A 20273-nucleotide genomic window follows, 5' to 3' on the forward strand; every position below is an offset into this window, starting at 1 on the left:
ATCATTATATATACAGTGGTTATAATGAGGTTGATTGGAAAGACGATGGTGATACATAGCTATTTGTATGTTTTATATTATCGTCTGCCTTCCTTTCAATTGCGGACTGTTGCTGATGAAAGACCTTGACGTTGTTAGACAGCAGAATCTGTGGATATCACGACAATATACTTCAATTCACGCCCACTGAATCGATTTATCTTTCACGTTTAACTGATCAAATAGTAGGGGCACCAATTTGTTGTATTTTGCCAGATACAGCTATCATTATTGTTACACTTCCACAAATTGATTTCGCTGCTTTGGATTATGTATGGACTTTGTGTATTGACGGAAGCAATTTGTAAAAAAAATATTATGGAAATACTGATTGGTATACCTAAATAACAAATACCAATTTATCGGGATCAGTAACTTTAATTATCTTGGGCAATAATTCGTTAAGCCTCACCAAGGAGAGATTCTGACATACACACGCTAGTATACTTCAAATTATGAGAATAAAATTTGCAAACGTTCGTGAAAATTATCACCACGTGGTCCAGAATCAACGCATTAATTAAAATCTGTAGTGTTCGGCCTGAGAGACACGAATAAATTTTCAAACACCCACTCTCACATTCAGTGTCTCTCTTTCTCTCTTTCTTTTATCTATCAATCTATCTATATATTCTCCACTCTCACTCACCCTCCTCTCTCTCTCTCTGTATATATACATATATATCTATATCTATCTATCTATCTATCTATATATATATATATATATATATATATATATATACATACACACACACACATATATATATATATATATATATATGTATATGTGTATGTATATGTATATATATGTATATAATATATATAAGCATATATTTAATATATGTATATATATATGTATATATATATATATATATATATATATATACATGTATGTATGTATATGTATATATATATGTTTGTGTGTGTTTGTATGTACATATGCGTATGTTTACATGGGTTGATTTATAACTGTATTGGTTCGTAAATCCACACAAAGATTATACCCATAAGAAACCGGAATTATCCAATATAATTTTATTCACTTAATTTTTAAATGATTTCACTTTCATCGCCTACAAATGTTCTCCAATTGAAGCAATGCGTCACTCCTGAAACGTCTTCCATTATTCGAAGCAACACAGGAACTCTTGCAAAGTGATGCCTTTTAACGCCTCCGACATTTTTTCTTCACCTATTCCATATCTGCAATTTCTGTATCACCAGCTTTCGTCACCAGTGATGATCTTCGTACAGTTGGCCGGATCAACTGATCTTCCATATCAGTGCATGTGTTAAGTCGTGACTTGTTTTTTTTTTATTTTCCGTGAGCAAACGTGGTACACATCTTGCTGCAACTCTTTTCATTCGCAATTCCTCGCTGAAAATTCGTTGGTAGGAGTTCCACGACACACCAGTCATATCAGCAAGTTCGTCAATTATTCGGTGACGGTCTTTCAAGTTTAGTTTATGAATTTTAAAGATTTTTTCATTCGATCGGGAGGTCTACGGTTATCCTGAACGAAATTGATCCTCAAGCGACTAGTGACAATTCCGAAACCGTGGAAACCCTAGTTAACTTGTATTTTGCTCAAAGCAGCGTCCTTCTGAGCTGTTTGAAGCAGGACAACTGTTTCGGCCGCATTTTTCCCCAACAGAAAAGAGAATTTTACGGAAGCACGCTGATCTTTTTTTCCAGCCATCGCAAAATTCGACGAACAAGAGAGAAGCACCGCAAAACATAGACTCACCACGTGGAAGTACGACCACAGTCGACGACGCCGATCTGCAGAATGATGCCTGAGGATCGCATCAAGTGGCTTCTAACGGCGGAAAAGAACACTTCCATTCATTTTTCGTCACCCCCTCATATATACACATAATTGTGTATGTGTGTGTTTGTATGCAAATATATTCATACAGCTAGATACTTTATTTTTACGGGTCTACCAAGACATCTATAGTTACATTTTAAATTTATGATTTATATTTCAGAATGCCTTAATAAATAGATGATATATAGCATTCGACCTTTATCTTCCCTAAAGATTCCACCAAGCTTCCAATGATACGCGTTAATTTTCCGCTGTCAAATAAGATTTAAAAACAATAGAATTATTTAAAGTTTCAGTGCCCTGTATGCTACTGTATCACCTTCTAATTTCAATTTTGAGTGTGTTTTCATGCCAGTCATTCAGCGAGCAGTGACTCTCAAACCTACCATTATAAACACAACTTTGAGCTCTTTATCATTTTGTCAGTTAACCCGTCATGTCGTGGATAGTTTTATTTTGATTGACAAATGAAAATCTTCTACGTTCAATAATTTTGACACGAGAATGAAGAAAGGTTGCATATGAATTAGAAACTTGAAATGTATATTTATTCAGGGCAATAACGATACAAAAGAATACACGCCTATGAAAATGTCAAGCATGTGACTAATGTTGACTGCCTTCGAGCATGCATAGAATTTGTGATTAAATAAGTAGCCTAAAAACATATTTGGTTTTCGAGGAGAATGGGATGCAGTCCAAATAAATTTTGGCTCTCGCCGATAAAGATAAGCGGTACAAGCTGAATCGACAACGTATATGTCTAGAGAGACATGTACTGATATATCGGCATGGTAAAACTGTTCATAAATCGTTGAATACATCATGATGAGGATGACGATGATGATGATGATGATAATGATGATGATGATACTGATGATGATGATGATGATAAGGATGATGACAGCAACGATGTTGATGGGTGTGATGGAGGTAGTGCTGGTGTTGGTGCTGGTAGTGTCGGCTGCGGCGACGAAATTGATGAAAACAACGACGACGGTCAAGGTAATGATGATGATCATGATGACGAGGGCAAGGACGGTAGCGATTATGGTGACGGAGACGGTGATGGTAACGTGTAGGGGGAGGAGTTGAGGTTAATTGGGATTACAAAGTGTTATATTTATACTCTAATGCTTTATTTTGAATTTCAAATAATATTTTTGTATTCACCGTCTTCCATCTTGTCAACCTGCCAGCTCATCCCTATATTTTCTGAAAACACTACATTAAAATGCAACTAATTATATATCTATTGAAGAAAATCTAATATTAGAATCCATAAACTGAACCGAAATAATGTTTTATCATTTGAAAGTATTTTACCACCCGAATCCTACCATGACGTGTAGATAATAAAACCACCGTGATGGGCAAGAAGTGGGTGAGGAGAATGTGGAAATGAAGGATAGGAGGTAATAAAAAGAAAAATAGATGAATTTCACAGATTGGAGTAGTGGGAAGAGTGTTATAAATATTGAAAAAGGTGAAAGATTTTTAAAAATAGATTGAAATAACAAATTCAGATAAGCTTAATCTAAAGAAAAGGGTAAGGGATCAAAGATTTTAAATTAAACGCATAAATGAGAGAAGAGAGCGATAAGAGAGTTTACTATGAGAAATCAAGGTTTATTTTTACTTCTGTTGCTTTCAATACAATCAATAAGACGCTTCTAAAATATCTAGAATAAATGCATAGTAATGTGTAATTAATTTCCTATATCCGTAAATATTTTTCTAAAATTTTCACAGAAAGTAAAATAGAAATAAAAGATAACTATTATTATACGTTAAAACGAGGAAAATACCTTAAATGCAATAAATGAGCAAGAATACGCCTGGTCATTTGGAAAAATGTAAATTATGTGATGGAGGTCACTTAGAATGTATGCAAATATATATATTTATCAATCTGTATACGTGTATGTCTTCATACCTCAAATTCAGGTTTATAAAGATCGGGATATTATATGTTAATCATCATGGGTTTCTATTTAAGGCAAGTACACTTAATCACAGGCGTTACAACATGTGATATATTATAAAGCAATATTACATGCAAAGCAGAATGAAGAATTAAATTTAAAATGCTGTTATATTGATTGAAAGAACAATGGAATTCCTAAATATCATGAGAAGGCTCAATATAGTATTCACATATGTTAAGTCATTGGAGATTCATTCTAAACTAAATGAGTGGATGCGCATCTCTAAACCCATAAACGCCAACTTCGCAGAACAAGTTTATTTAAGGGAAGGACTTACATAGGCTCACACAAATATATGTGTGTGTATGTATATATGTTTATATACCTATATGCAAGTATATATAATATATATGTCTATGTACATATATATATATATATATATATATATATATATATATATATATATTATATATATATATTGGCCTGCTCGCTTAGCCAGCGGGGTGGCGTCATTCGAAGGCTAAAACAATGCGAACGCATAGTGACCAGCGATGTGTAACAACATCTGATGGTCTGGTCGGTCACGTAAATATATATATATATATACATTAGAAAAAAGCACCTTTTATCCATTCAAAATGAAAAATTAATTTACACCATCTAGAAAATTACATATAATGGAAATATTAAATATAAGATAAAAAATAATATACCGATGATTAAGTAATGTGCAAAATGATAAATAAAACGTATATATTTTGTATATATATATATATATATATATATATATATATATATATATATATATATATATATATATTATATATATATATATATAGTGGCTGCCCCCTCGTTATCGAGTACGGTCATTGCGCGAAGCTTAATCAATGTTGTTATTGTGCAATGCCAGTGCAAGAAGATTTTTTTAAGTGAGGAAAGGCTGTGCACTGAGTCAATCCCACTCACTAAGCAACAGCAACCATAATCCGAAAAGAAGAACAAGTCACCATCATCGGTAACCACTGAGCCGCAGGTTTTATGTAGGAGTTATCCCAGTTACCTGAGTTACGTTCTCCTAGAAGGATGCCCTAACAAAGACTAGGATTCCTTCACTACCAATGGTTTAACCGTGCGATCGGGTATTCAGTCCGATTATTTCTATGTCCCTACGCATGATACAGCCATAAGACATTTATTGGATGGCCGTTGATTCTCAAGAGTTCCTCCGCCCTTTGACGGGTTTTGTTTTTCAAAAGTGCGGCATTCGAACTCACAACCTCGTGACTCTAACCTCGACGCTCTAACCAGTCAGCCATGCGTCTTCTCTCTCTCTCTCTCTCTCTCTCCCTCTCTCTCTCTCTCTCTCTCTCCTCTCTCTCTCTCTCTATATATATATATATATATATATATATTATATATATATATATATATATATATATCTATATATATATATATATATATACATATATATATACTAGCAGAGATACCCGGCGTTTCCCGGTTACATTCAGTTGAAGAATTAGACTTTTCTGTTATATTTTTTGTAATGAACTGGAATATCTGTTTCGAATTTCATCAAAATTCAGATGAGGGTTATTTCCCTCTTTACACACCCTAAAAAATTTATAATCGTGCCACATGTATCCCATACTACTAATTTTTATGCTCATATTCCAAAATTCCACTGTTATTGAACCTGTTAAAAAGATTTTGCTCCTAAAAATTTTAGAGCTCCATGACCTGAAGGTGGTAAGCAGTCAGTTACCCTACCATAGTTGTTACTTGAAGTACCTGTTCAAGAACTATGTTATATATATATATACATATATGTGTGAGTGTGTGTGCGTATACGTATATGTATATATATATATATATATATATATATACACACATACACAAACACACACACACAAAGATAAATTTATAGAAACAACTGAGTGGGCAAACAAAAATATGAGACACTTCGAAGTGCTTTTTTATATTTTGATAAGCCTGGTACTTATTCTATCAGTTTCTTCTTGTGAAACCAGTAAGTTATGGGGATGTAAATAAACGAACTCCGGTTGTGAAGCAGTGGTGAGGAAGAAACACGAAGACACACACACATAGACTTACATATATACATACATATACATAAAATTGATTTCTTTCAGTTTTTGTCTACAAAATCCATTGACCAGGCTTTGGTTGGTCTGAGGCTATAGCAGAAGACACATGCCAAGTTACCACACATTGGGACTGAACTGAGGACCATGTGTTTTGGAACCAAGTTTGTTACCACACAGCCACACCTGCACTTATGTATGTGTGTGTGTATGTGTGCATGGGTGTATATGTGTATGCATATATATGTGTATACATATGTGTACATGTTACCTGTACATCTATATATATATAAGGACACAGGATAAAATGTGTCGAAGCTGTCAGGAGGCGTTCGATGCCTCCTAGGGCTATATATAACGGTGGTGTACCCCCTACTGTCACGTTCTTGTTAGATTGACAGTATATCGCTCCACCACCGTACAGCTCTCTCAAAAATTTTTTTACTCAAAAATTTTCACCAAAAATTTTACCCAAAAATTTTCACCAAAAATTTTACGAAAATTTTCACCGAAAATTTTACACAAAAATTTTCACCAAAAATTTTTTGAAAATTTTCACCCAAAACTTTACCCAAAAATTTTCACCAAAAATTTTACACAAAGATTTTCATCAAAAATTTTTCGAAAATTTTCACCGAAAACTTTACCCAAAAATTTTCACCAAAAATTTTTGGAAAATTTTGACCGAAAACTTTACCCAAAAATTTTACGAAAATTTTCACCGAAAACTTTACCCAAAAGTTTTTCGAAAATTTCACCCAAATATATTTCGAAAATTTTCCCCAAGAATTTTTCGAAAATTTTCACCAACAACTTTTCGAAAGTTTTCACCCAAAACTTTACCCAAAAATTTTCACCAAAGATTTTACCAAAAAATTTTCACCAAAATTTTTTGGAAAATTTTGACCGAAAACTTTACCCAAAAGTTATTCGAAACTTTTAACCAAAAATTTTTCGAAAACTTTACCCAAAAATTTTTCGAAAATTTTCACCAAAAATTTTACCCAAAAATTTTTCGAAAATTTTCACCAACAACTTTTCGAAAGTTTTCACCAAGACTTTACCCAAAAATTTTCACCAAAAACTTTACCCAAAAATTTTCCGAAAATTTTACTCAAAAATTTTCACCAAAAATTTTACCCAAAAATTTTCACCAAAAATTTTACGAAAATTTTCACCGAAAATTTTACCCAAAAATTTTCACCGAAAATTTTACCCAAAAATTTTCACCAAAAATTTTTTGAAAATTTTCACCGAAAACTTTACCCAAACACTTCCACCAAAAATTTTACACAAAAATTTTCACCTAAAATTTTTCGAAAATTTTCACCGAAAACTTTACCCAAAAATTTTCACCAAAAATTTTCCGAAAATTTTCACCAAAAATTTTTGGAAAATTTTCACCGAAAACTTTCCCCAAAAATTTTTCGAAAATTTTCCCCAAAAATTTTTCGAAAACTTTACCCAAAAAATTTTACGAAAATTTTCACCGAAAACTTTACCCAAAAGTTTTTCGAAAATTTCACTCAAATTTTTCGAAAATTTTCCCCAACAATTTTTCGAAAATTTTCACCAACTTTTCGAAAGTTTTCACCCAAGACTTTACCCAAAAATTTTCCGAAAATTTTACTCAAAAATTTTCACCAAAAATTTTACCCAAAAATTTTCACCAAAAATTTTACTGAAAAATTTTCGGAAAATTTTCACCGAAAATTTTACCAAAAAATTTTCACCAAAAATTTTTTGGAAAATTTTCACCGAAAATTTTTACCGAAAATTTTACCAAAAAATTTTACGAAAATTTTCACCGAAAACTTTACCAAAAATTTTCCGAAAATTTTACTCAAAAATTTTCACCAAAAATTTTACCCAAAAATTTTCACCAAAAATTTTACGAAAATTTTCACCGAAAACTTTACCCAAACACTTCCACCAAAAAATTTACACAAAAATTTTCACCAAAAATTTTTCGAAAATTTTCACCGAAAACTTTACCAAAAAATTTTCACCAAAAATTTTGCGAAAATTTTCACCGAAAACTTTACCCAAAAGTTTTTCGAAAATTTTCCCCAAAAATTTTCCCCAAAAATTTTCACCAAAAATTTTCCCCAAAAATTTTCACCAAAAACTTTACTGAAAAATTTTCGGAAAATTTTCACCGAAAACTTTACCCAAAAATTTTCACAGAAAATTTTACCCAAAAATTTTTCGAAAATTTTTACCGAAAATTTTACCAAATATTTTTTGAAAATGTTCACTGAAAATTTTCAACAGAGACTTTACCAAAAAATTTTCAGAAAATTTTACCCAAAAATCTTTTGAAAATTTTTCCGCAAAAATTTTTCAAAACTTTTCAACAAAAACGTTACCCAAATATTTTTGGAAAATTTTCACCGAAAATTTTCACCAAAAATTTTACCAAAAAATTTTCTGAAAATTTCACAGAAAATTTTACCCAAAAATTTTTCGAAAATTTTCCCCAAGAATTTTTTTAAAACTTTCACCGAAAACTTTACCGAAAAGTAAAGTTAGGCTGGATTGTAGCCACACTTCTATACAAGAGTCAGGACAAGATACAATTGATCGAAATTACAAGAGACGGGCTAGCAATTCCAGTCTGTTATATATTTTGAGTATTGCTATCACTAGCGAAATCAAGATATAACTTTGGATTTTGTATTTTATGTGTAAATGTATATATATAGATGTAGATGTAATATGTACACATATATATACACATATATACATGCACTATCACTATGACCCGGCAAAGACGGGTCTTTAATGCTAGTATATATATATATATAATAATAATAATACATCTAGACATACATGTATATACATACATGTACATCTATAGAAATACATTTATACATATACAGCTATACATATACATGTATACATATACAGCTATATATATATACATGTATATATATATATATGTATATATATATTTATTTATTTATATACATATATACATCCATATACATATAATAGAGAGATGTTTTTGTTTCACTTTTAACACGTAAGACTGAAATAGTGGAGAAGGTATGATATTGCTGTGGGCTCGCCCTAGGCAAGAAGTTAGAATTTTTTGCCCATGACAATACATGGACCCTAAGTAAAGCACGTGTAAAATTTGAATGAAATTTGCTGAGTAGTTCTCAAGTTTTAGGAAAACACACAGACAGATAGGCAGACACATTCTCAGTTTTGTATATATATATATAGGCGCAGGAGACGCTGTATGGTAAGTAGCTTGTTTACCAACCACATGGTTCCGAGTTCAGTCCAACTGCGTGGCACCTTGGGAAAGTGTCTTCTACTATAGCCTCGGGCCAACCAAAGCCTTGTGAGTGGATTTGGTAGACGGAAACTGAAAGAAGCCCGTCGTATATATGTATATATATATATATATATATATATATATATATATATATATATATATATATATATATATATGCGTGTGTGTGTTTGTGTGTCTGTGTTTGTCCCCCTAACATTGCTTGACAACCGATGCCGGTGTATTTATGTCCTTGTTACTTAGCGGTTCGGCAAAAGAGACCGATAGAATAAGTCCCGGCGTCGATTTGCTCGATTAAAGGCGGTGCTCCAGCATGGCCGCAGTCAAATGACTGAAACAACTAAATGAGAAAGAGAAAGATATATATATATATTATATATATATATATATATATATATATACATATATGCATACACACACATACATATATATTTGGAATTTACAAAAGAAACGAACAAAAGACGAAGACGGGTGTGTAAACAGCAAACAGGTTTATTAAAAATAGATATAGGGGACACAAGAATTTATTTATTCGCCCCCATATAAAAATATTCCACGATATTAGCATCATACATTAACCACCTCATAGATTCTAACATTGAGTATAATTAACGATGATTGATAATTACTGAATCAACACCATAGAACACATATACTAAATTGTATACTATACGCTAATAATAGAAATAAAGACGTTTTCTTTATTAGGCACTCAGGCCACTAACACAGACGGGACACTACAAGGATAGATACAACACCACAATGGGGACAAAAAACACAAAATGAATGAGTATGAATATTATATACTAATGAAAGATGAATGACTGCATGGGCCCCACTCCTCATGCAGTACAATTTGAACACTTGTACACACAGTCACAATCTATTGTTTTTTCTTTCTTTAATTATGTTTTTTTCCAAAACATTTTCCTTTCTTTTTTCCTTTTTTTTGACAAAAAAATACAATTAATTTTACTTTTATTCCTCTTTAACGCCTCATGCTGGTGGCAGCTCATTGAACTCCACCAGTGCTCCGGCTGGGTCAATTTTACTTCCGCACATGTCTCCCAGTTTATAATAGGTTTTTCTATCGACCACGACGGCGTTCACACTCTCTAGATACACGTCGTTTGGTAACTTTACCCTTATAACGTGCTTAAACTTTACGATTTTTTTCTCCACCTCCTCGTTCTTGAAATAGGTCACGAAATTCCATTTGTAACTCCCTCCGCTCGGCTTTCTCTTTTCGTCCTTCACTACCCTTCCTATTATAGATTCCTCTATACTCTTCTCTGAGTCTAGGACCTTCTCTTTCTCCGTCTCTACTGTAACCAGTTTCTCCGTTTCGTCCTCTTGTAGTTGAATTCCTGAGTCTTCCGTCAATTTACCTATCATCTTCATATTTGTTTCCTCCTCCTCTGACTCTTTTTCACACATCTTCTCAATTATTTTTTCCCTTTCCTTTCCCGTCTCACTTTTATCATCTTTCTTTCTCGTTACCTCTTTCTTTTCCATCTCTTCTTTCTTCTTTTTCTGATTAGTCGGTGGTGGGCTTACCCTGCCGCTCCTCCTTCTTTTTCTTTCCACTAGTGTGAATTCTTCTACCGCTGTTGTCTCATTATTCTCACCTGTTCGACATTTTCTGTAGTCTCTCTCTGTTCTTTTCTTGGGCATTTCACCTTCATGTGTCCTTTTTCGCCACATTCGTAACACACAGGTGGTTTTCCCACCACCTTCATTCTTAGTGCAAAACCGTCAGTTATCACTATATCCTCTGTTATTCTATTCAAGTCTTCCACTGTTGCCTGGATTGTTAGCTCCAACCCATTGCCCCAGTAGTCCAACATGTTCGATCTGGTGGCCTTCAGTATTCTGGCCTCGTCTTCCATGTTGTACATAATGGCTATCATTAGTCATGCTTCCTCAAACTCAGAGGGCACTTGGCCTACCCGAACTCTCACCACACGTTTGCCGCAAATGGATGGCAGAGGAATCCACTCTTCTGAGTGGATTGCCTCCGTCGCATGCCTCACCGCTTCATCTTCCGATGTGAAACGCACATCTACAGTGGCATATTTTCTGCCTCTTGCTCGGAATGTTATTACGTTTTTCATATTTTCCAGCACGTTCTCAATCTCCTCCACAGTTGCTATCTCGATTCACCCTGTGGTAACCTTCATGGTCTTGTAGGTCACCGCCTTCTTCTTAACGTTGTCCATTAGTTCCTCTGGTGGCGTCAATTTTATCTTTCCTTCTTACTTTTTCAGCAGCTTCTCACAAGTCTTCATCTTCCTGGGCTCTACCTTTATTTCAAAGGTCTCTAATGATTCCTTCGCTGTTCCTCTTCCAGTTGCGACTGCATAGCTGTGGCCGCCCTCTGGCGCTTCTCCATTTTCCTCAACGAGAAAGTTTAACAACACAAAAGTTAACGGTATAATAAACGATATTAACAACGGTTTTAACAACAGCAGTAATCAGCAATAAATTCTACTCACAAATACAACTCAACTTCAATAACTCAACTTATTAAATAAAATTATAGACATTTTAGTATGTTGTAAGCATAAATATTTAGCGTCTTATAATTTTCTTAAAGTTTGAAATTTGATTTTTTAGAATATAAAATTTTATAGCTTTTTGAAAATACGATCCAATTAGATCATTAGATCCAATGAACACTTATGCACAAACCTGTAATCAGTTTCTTTTTATAGTAGTATACAGAGTGGACTATTCCCATTGGCTATTATTTGCATGATTAACTAAAGTTAATCTTTCAATGATTTTCATTTCTTATTTAAACGTGGTAATCCTCTTGAAAAAACTTTAGGACCTCAAATAATGCTGTCACTTATTCATCGATACTCAAAAACTGAACTTTCACCAACTGAATGCTCACCATGTAGTGCCTTACTGCTTTTTGGTGGATTTTACCTCGAGAAAGGAACCCTGAGGAAGGAGGGCTGAATTTCGATTACTTCGTACAACCACTTTTCTGAAACGGCTGCAGGTTAGGAAAAGAATTTTAATTGCCTCTTTCAATTCAGGTTTTTATTTTTCATGTTTATATTCGTATTTCATTGTTATGTTTATATTGGGTTGTCCGGAAAGGTCGTTCCGATTTTTAAAGGAAAGAAAATGGCCAATAAATACTTGCCATTACATTTTTGATGAACCAAATCTGAACCATTTCGTTGCACAATACGTCTCCATCTTTCCTTTGCCTTGTAAATACCCGCTTCCCAGAATTGAGGTGGTTTCAAGGCAAATAATTCATCAAGGTATCTTTTTACGTCATCTAAGGAATTGAAATTTTCATCATTAAGACTATTCTGAAGAGACCTGAATAAGTGGAAATCCGAAGGAGCAATATCTAGGAAATAGGGAGGGTGGAGTAACACATCCCAGCCGAGCTGCAGCAATTTTTGTCTGGTTCCCAAAGCATCAAGTGCCGAAAATGAACTTTCTCATATTTTATTTTAAAGAGTTACAGAATTAACACAGGTTATAGGAACATAAACCTTCTTCCACGAAAAGATAGCTTAAACTGTGCTCTAAATGGAGGTGTAGTCAAATCCTACTTTATGGACTCAAACATGTTCTAAAATAAGTCGAAAGTTAAGCTACTATAAATCGGCACGAACTTTCCGGACAAACCAGTATTTCTATATTTTTATCATAAAGTTCTTAATATAAATATGTGAATATTCGTATGGAATAATACCTCATGTGCTACATCTGAATTTTCTTGTCTGAATGTTTTAAGACAAATATCCGAAATTTTTATGGTATACCAAATTTTATTAATACTTAGCTCATATACGGAGACAGACATGTTGTACTATATACTGCAGGTTATCTCCATTAAAATTCTCGTATTATATACATTATATATATATATATATATATAATATATATATATATATATATATATATAATATATATATATATATATATAATATACACACTGGCGAAAATAAATTTAAGATCGATGATAAAAGTTCTATTTCTTACAAAATATTCTGTTACTAGTCCTTTGCCGATATTTATATTGATCGGTCTCCGAGTATAACTTCCACGCTTGCACGCAAGCCGGTTCACTGCACTTTAGTTGCTTGCTGATGTTCGAAAAGGAAACTTTTTGCTGTAATATACGATTTTTGCTCTCGTGACTGGACTAAGGCTACGTTGTTTTCCCATTATTAATAAATTGTATAATAACATTAAATTATAACTTTATATGGTGCATTTAGGCTCGTTATGTGACCATCCATTTTGGCCAAAACAATTGCATACATATTACATGGTCTTAAACTAACTTTGCCGTTAAATTTGAAACGTTTATATTTAGCATTAGAATTCTTCAAGTTGTATAAAAATAGTTATTGTCTGCATCATTCGAATGAGAAATAAATTTTGCATAAGGTGTAAACGATAAAAATAATTTGTATGGTATAGTAACAAAATATTTTGTAAGAAATAGAACTTTTATCGTCGGTCTTAAATATATTTTCGCCAGTGTATATATCTCAGGTCATCCCATAAGTCCTGTCCAAATTTTGGATAAAGAATACAAGTGATCAAATGTTATATTTAATTCAAAGTTAATCATCAATGTACTTTCCCTGATTATCTATGACTTACTTCCATCTATTTACAAGCTTTTTAATTCCATCAATCTAAAACTCTTTTGGATCCAAAGCGAAGAACTCTGAAATGTCAGGTTCAACCTTCTCCTGGCTTGCGAAAGTTATGTCCCCGTAATAATTCTGTAAACTATGAAACAAATGGTATCCTGAAGGAGTAAGGTCGGGAGAATAAGTTGGATGAAAAACTTTTTCCAGGCCGACCTCTTCGATCTTCTGTGATGTGATCTTTGCAGTGTGGGGTTGCGCATTGTCCTGATGAAACATCACTCGTTTTCGACTCACTAAAGCGGCTCTTTTTTCCTTCAAAGCTTGGTTCAAACGCTCTAATTGCTGACAGTAGACTTGAGCATTGATTGTTGCATTAGGTGGTGACAATGTAAAGTGAATTACGCCTTTGCAATCGCACCAGATAGAGAGAAGAACTTTTTTCCCATAAAGTTCCCTTCTCGGTTGTGGTTGAGCATTTTCCCTTTTAACAAACCACTGTTTACGACGTTTAATATTTTGATAGAAAATCCATTTTTCGTCACATGTCTATCGAAAAAGGATGAAATGAGTTTGCGAGAATGGAGGGAAGAGCAGATGTCAACTCGGGATTTGCGGTTGCTTTCGGACAATACATGAGGCACCTATTTTCCAAGTTTAGGAATCTTTCCACGTTGTTGAAGATGACGATGAACTGTCGTATGGTTTGAAGTAAGCTTTAATGCCAATTCTTCAACTGATAATGACGGATCTTCTTCAAGGAAGGCCTCAAGGAGCTTATCATCAAACTCAACTGGACGTCCTGTTCGATATTCATCTTCAATTTTGCAAACGATCTCCTGCACGTTCTTTCACTCAAGCACTTTCCCATAAACTGAGTAATGTTTCGAGTCACTTCGGCTGCAGAGTTACCTTTATTAATGAAATTGGTTGTGTAGTTCCCAAGTTTTAGGGATTCACACAGACAGACAGACACACACACATTCTCAGTTTTATATAGATATAGGGATATATATATGAATAGCAATTTCTGTCTATCTGTCAATTTTACCATCTTGCTGCTGAAACGAGGGAACCAATATTTTTCACCAAACTTTGTATACACGTTGAACTAACATCCATTTCAATTATAAGCTGATTGGATTTCAATAAAAATCGATAATGGAACGACTACGGGGTTGCACTATTATATAATAAAATGATACCTGTGCAAAAGTGGTGGTTTCAGGGAAATGTGTCACAATGAGGGTGCCTGATATCTGGGAAGGGGAGGAAATACGAACAGATACACACTGTGAATATGAGTGAATATGAGTGACAAGGACACTTCCATATATATATATATATATATATATATATATATATATATATATATATATATATATAAGGCAGTTTGTGCGTGTGTGTTTGTGTGGGGGTAGTGTGGTTTGTGTGCGTATCTTCTTTTGCATTCGAAAACTTTACCCAAAAATTTTCCGAAAATTTTCACCGAAAATTTTACCCAAAATTTTTCGAAAATTTTGACCTAAAACTTTACCCAAAAATTTTCCTTCCTTTTGCATTCGAAAACAGATTTGCCGATTCTGACGTATGGAGTATAGAATAAATTTTATTTTATTTTAGATATTTGCATTAAAAAAAAATTAACACTACAATGTTTTCTATAAGCCAACTCTCGTAAGCATTTTATACCACGAATATATAACGACGACGACGACGTCACATTTTCTATATGAATGTGTACCACAAAACACATCTACGTATCTTCCTTTTGCATTCGAAAACTGATTTGCCGATTTTGACGTATGGAGTATAGAATAAATTTTATTTTCTTTTAGATATTTGCATTAAAAGAAATTAACTCTATAATCTTTTCTATAAGCCAACTCTCGTAAGCATCTTATACCACGAATATATAACGATGACGATGACGTCACATTTTCTATATGAATGTGTACCACAAAACACATCTATTTCTCTACTTCTTATGAGGAAATACAGTCACTTTCACACACACACACATGCACTCTCGCACGCACACATATATACAAAAAGCATGTATTATATCTATTTATGTATATGTATATGAAATATGTGCGTGTGTGAGACAGAGAGACCGAATGAAGGCCACTTACACATATGTGATAACACATGCATACACTCATTCACTGTATCTCTCCTCTCTCTCTATCTCTCTCTCTCTCGCTCACTATCTCTCTCTCTCTCTCTCTCTCTCTCACGCACATGCACACACACCCGTTTGATATACACTTACATACACCGTTCACTTTCACCTCCGTTTCACTTTCTGCTCTCTCCTCAAAGCAAATGTCACGTTTTCACTTTCTCTTCTCTTTCAATTTCTGCTTTCTGTAAAGCATATAGAAATTTTAAAAAATTACGGAAATGAACGAATACATTCGAAAATTGCGTTGCCGATTTTGACGTATTAGGTATCAAAAGATTCAGTAATTTTTCGGCTAACAAATAAACGTTATTTTTCATTTAAACATTTGCATTACAAATATTTAACATTATAATCTTTCTATAATTCAACTATCCTAAATGACATTTTACAACACAACAACGACGACGTCTCATTTTCTACATGAGTGTTTACCTTAAAATGCATCCATTTCCCTATCTCCATATGTTATGAGGAAATACAGACACTCACTTTCTCTCTCACATGCACACGCACACATACATACAAAAGTATGTATATATACATGTATTTATCTGCATGTATGTGAAAGATAATGTGTGCGTGTGTGAGAGAGAGACAGAGAGATTGAATGCCACTTACACATACATGCAAAATATACACACATGACAACACACACCTTCACTCACTCACTCACTCAGTCTCTCTCTCTCTCTCTCTCTCACACACACACACACACTCACATCTATTTCATATACACGTACATACAGCTTTCACTTTCTGCTCACACTTCAAAGCAAATGTCACCTTTTCACTTTCTCATCTCTTTCAATTTCTGCTTCCTTCAAAGCATAAAGAAGCAGAAATTAAGGAACAATCAAATGTGCCGCTGATTGACCATATGATCAAGTTGGCAACTTCCCTGCTTCAAACAAAAGAATGCATGAAATAACTTCCTTTGGCGCACACACACACACACACAAACACGCACACAAACACACACATACAGACACAATAGGTAAAACGTCTGTATAAATTATATAATATTTTTTGCTATGTACATGCACAAATTTACAACTCAAATCCAATTGAAATCACCTTTTCTTTTCTGTTTGTGAAGAGTGTATTTAAAAAACTGATCTGCGATATAAATTTAAAAGTTCTCCCAGAAATCCTGCCCTTTACCTGTTGTTCCTAGCCTGTCCAAGATAACATTTGCGCCCCCCCCCAACTTTATTCCTAAATTTCTTCCGGTTCCTATATTTTCAATGCTGGAGATTAGGATTTCGTCCCCAAAACATATTCTCAATATTTTAATTTTCTCCCTCCGCATCATAATTTTTTACTTTGTTCGAACTTTTTTCTTGGTAATCCACGGAGAAAAAAAAACTGAGCGTATGAATCTTCAACAGATTTAAGCGGGGTGGTTGAACACTGCCTTGCTTTTTCTTCTGTTGGGAACATCACCTACAAAGAGGCGAACTTCATTCCGCGTGTGATATATGTTATTTTTCCCACAATTGTTGAAGGCACTATATTCTTGTTTTTTTATACAGTAAAAAACACCGTGCTCCTCAGAGTGGTGTGCGTGACGTCTCCTGGTGGAATTACTTTCACATTGTTCCCCTGTCTCTGGAGGAGGCCATTGTACTTATGCAGTTCATTTTTTCCGATAGGCACATCTTTTGTTACTCTAGAAACTGCAGCAAAGTTTTAACTTTTGTTAATCCTTTTTGCTTCCTTGTTCGATTCTTAGTTTCCAGGGTTCATTCCTTTTTTTCAACAGGGCGTCAGTAGTTTCTTCTTCATCAGAAGAGCGTAAACTTTTTTAAAAAGTAGCCAGCTTTAAAGGGTTCCACTTTCAAGTAAGCGCAGCAGAAGAAAACCGAAAGATGTGTATATATATATATATCTATAAGACTGCCATATTAATGTATATTTGACACACAAACTGTGTCCATTATAACCTTCGAACAAGGGAGGTCAGCCGCTTCACACTGCCAGTCAGACAGCTACAGACGCGTTTCAGGGTATTTGCCCTTTGTCAATGTAGCGTAATCGACCCAGCAGGTGTCGCTACTGATCGTCTCTGTTCGAAGGTTTTATTTACCTAATTTCGGTGGAATACATCCACTTGTTTTCAATAATAGAAATATTAAAATTACTAAATCTCTCTAAAAGAGATTACGGCAGCGTTACTGGAAATCAATTGTTATCGCCATATTAATATGGCAGTCTTATAGATATATATATGTATGTATGTATATATACTTTATAATTAGGGTTCAGCAAAAATTTGCTTTACCACATACCGAAGTTTAGAACTAGCAGCCCAAAAACCTTAGCTATTTCTTCTACTTTAAAAAGGGACTCCCAGAAAAAAACCAAAATACTTGAAACACACACACACACACATACACACACACATATATATATATATATATGCATGTATGTACATTTATTGTATCCTTTTGACATATTGTGATAAATGTGTGAGCATATCTATATATATAATGAGGATGATGATGATGATGATGATACCGCGTACACCAAATGGGAATCTCTACATGTCACACCTTCTGTATTCTTAAGTAACGAGGAAATGGATTTGCTATTAATCTTCGTACAAAATAAAGATTAATACAAAATCCATCTTCTCATTACTTAAGAATTGTTAATTACCATCCTAACACTGCGGAATTCCTGAAGTAGATCCAACGGAAATATACTCCGACTGTGGGGTAGCCCCAAAGTGTGCCGGTGCTATTCTCACTAATCTACATTTACCCATTAGTCCAAATATATTAAAGAGATATATTTATGTGTATGTGTTTCCATGTATGTGTGTATGTATGTATGCATGCATAACGTAATGTTTATAACAACATTAATGCCACATTCTAAGCTAAAGAATATATATTTATGATAATTATAAGTAGTTCTCTGAACTATTAGCAATATATGTCTTCTTTTAAAGCAGCAGATGGTAAGATACGAAGCGATTAGAGGAATGAATTTCACTTACTACGTGAATGATATTTAGTGTATGTTTATAATATTAACACAAAGGCGAAGTAGCAGATGGGTTTACGAATTATATATTCAATCCATTTGATAACACACAAAGTATTTATTTCTAGGTTTGGTGAAGTTTGCTATTAACATATCCAAGATATAGCAGCTGTCGTGATATTACTATTCCTTACCCCAGTAACAAATGTTTCAACACGTGTTGAAACATCTGAACACCGTGCATTTTTAATATGCGCTAGCTAAAAATTGATTTAGTTTGAGAATAAAATTCCCTGCCTGATTGCATCACGTTGCTTTTACTCTTATCTTTTGGGAATACGATATACATATTTCTTGTGTAGATAATTTGCGCATGATTATTTTTAATAACTCAGTCTATTATAATATACACAACCGTTTCGGAAATTCTTTCATGTAAAAGAGATGGTATGCAAAAGAAAACAGAATTTTTCAATGTTTTATTCCCTTTGTTCTACATGATTATACTTTTATCGCCTTCAAAGTATAATCCATCTGAAGCAACGCATCGGTCTAGACGCGTTTTCCACTGTTGGAACTCTTACAAAGTGATACCTTTTAATGCCTTTGTTGGTATTTTTTCTTCTTCACAAACTCCACATCTACAATTCCGTAGCACCAGCTTTCGACACAAGTGATGACCGTTCAAAAGAGATCCGCATCAACTTCTATGTATATAGTCACACAAATCCATATACATAGACACACTCAAACACGCACACTCAGTGTGACAGAGGTGCACACACGCACACACATACACACACGCACACACACATATATATATATATGTATGTATATATGTATGTATAACTGTAGATTTATTGTATCCTTTTGACATATTGTGATAAATGTGTCTGTATATGTATATATATATATATATATATAATGATGATGATGGTGATGCACACACACACATGAATATGCAGAATACATACATACATACAAACATACACACATGCATATATATATAAATACAAACATTTATATGTATATATATATATAAATACATGCATAAATACAAACATACATATTTATTTACATATGCAAGCTGACGCACACACACAGCGCACAAACAAGAAGATAAGGGACAGAGTCAACAACTATTGAAAAGGTTGCTAGAACCAACGAAAATTTAAGGGGAAATATAAATAAATAAAAAAGTAAATGACTGTATTTTGGGGGAAATCAACTATCTTCGACCAAATTTACTGTACGA

At 33.7% G+C, this 20273-nt stretch overlaps 1 long non-coding RNA gene across 1 annotated transcript; it reads right to left on the reverse strand.

Moving 5' to 3' along the window:
- Positions 1-1175: 1175 nt before the first annotated feature.
- LOC118763293 lies at positions 1176-19879 on the reverse strand. The gene is made up of 3 exons (XR_004999044.1): positions 19869-19879; positions 3984-3993; positions 1176-1263 (listed from the first exon to the last, which is right to left on the reverse strand). It is a non-coding gene; the product is annotated as an uncharacterized LOC118763293 (long non-coding RNA).
- Positions 19880-20273: the final 394 nt, after the last annotated feature.

The sequence above is a fragment of the Octopus sinensis genome, linkage group LG4, assembly GCF_006345805.1.
Source record: "Octopus sinensis linkage group LG4, ASM634580v1, whole genome shotgun sequence".
Lineage (NCBI taxonomy): Eukaryota > Metazoa > Mollusca > Cephalopoda > Octopoda > Octopodidae > Octopus > Octopus sinensis.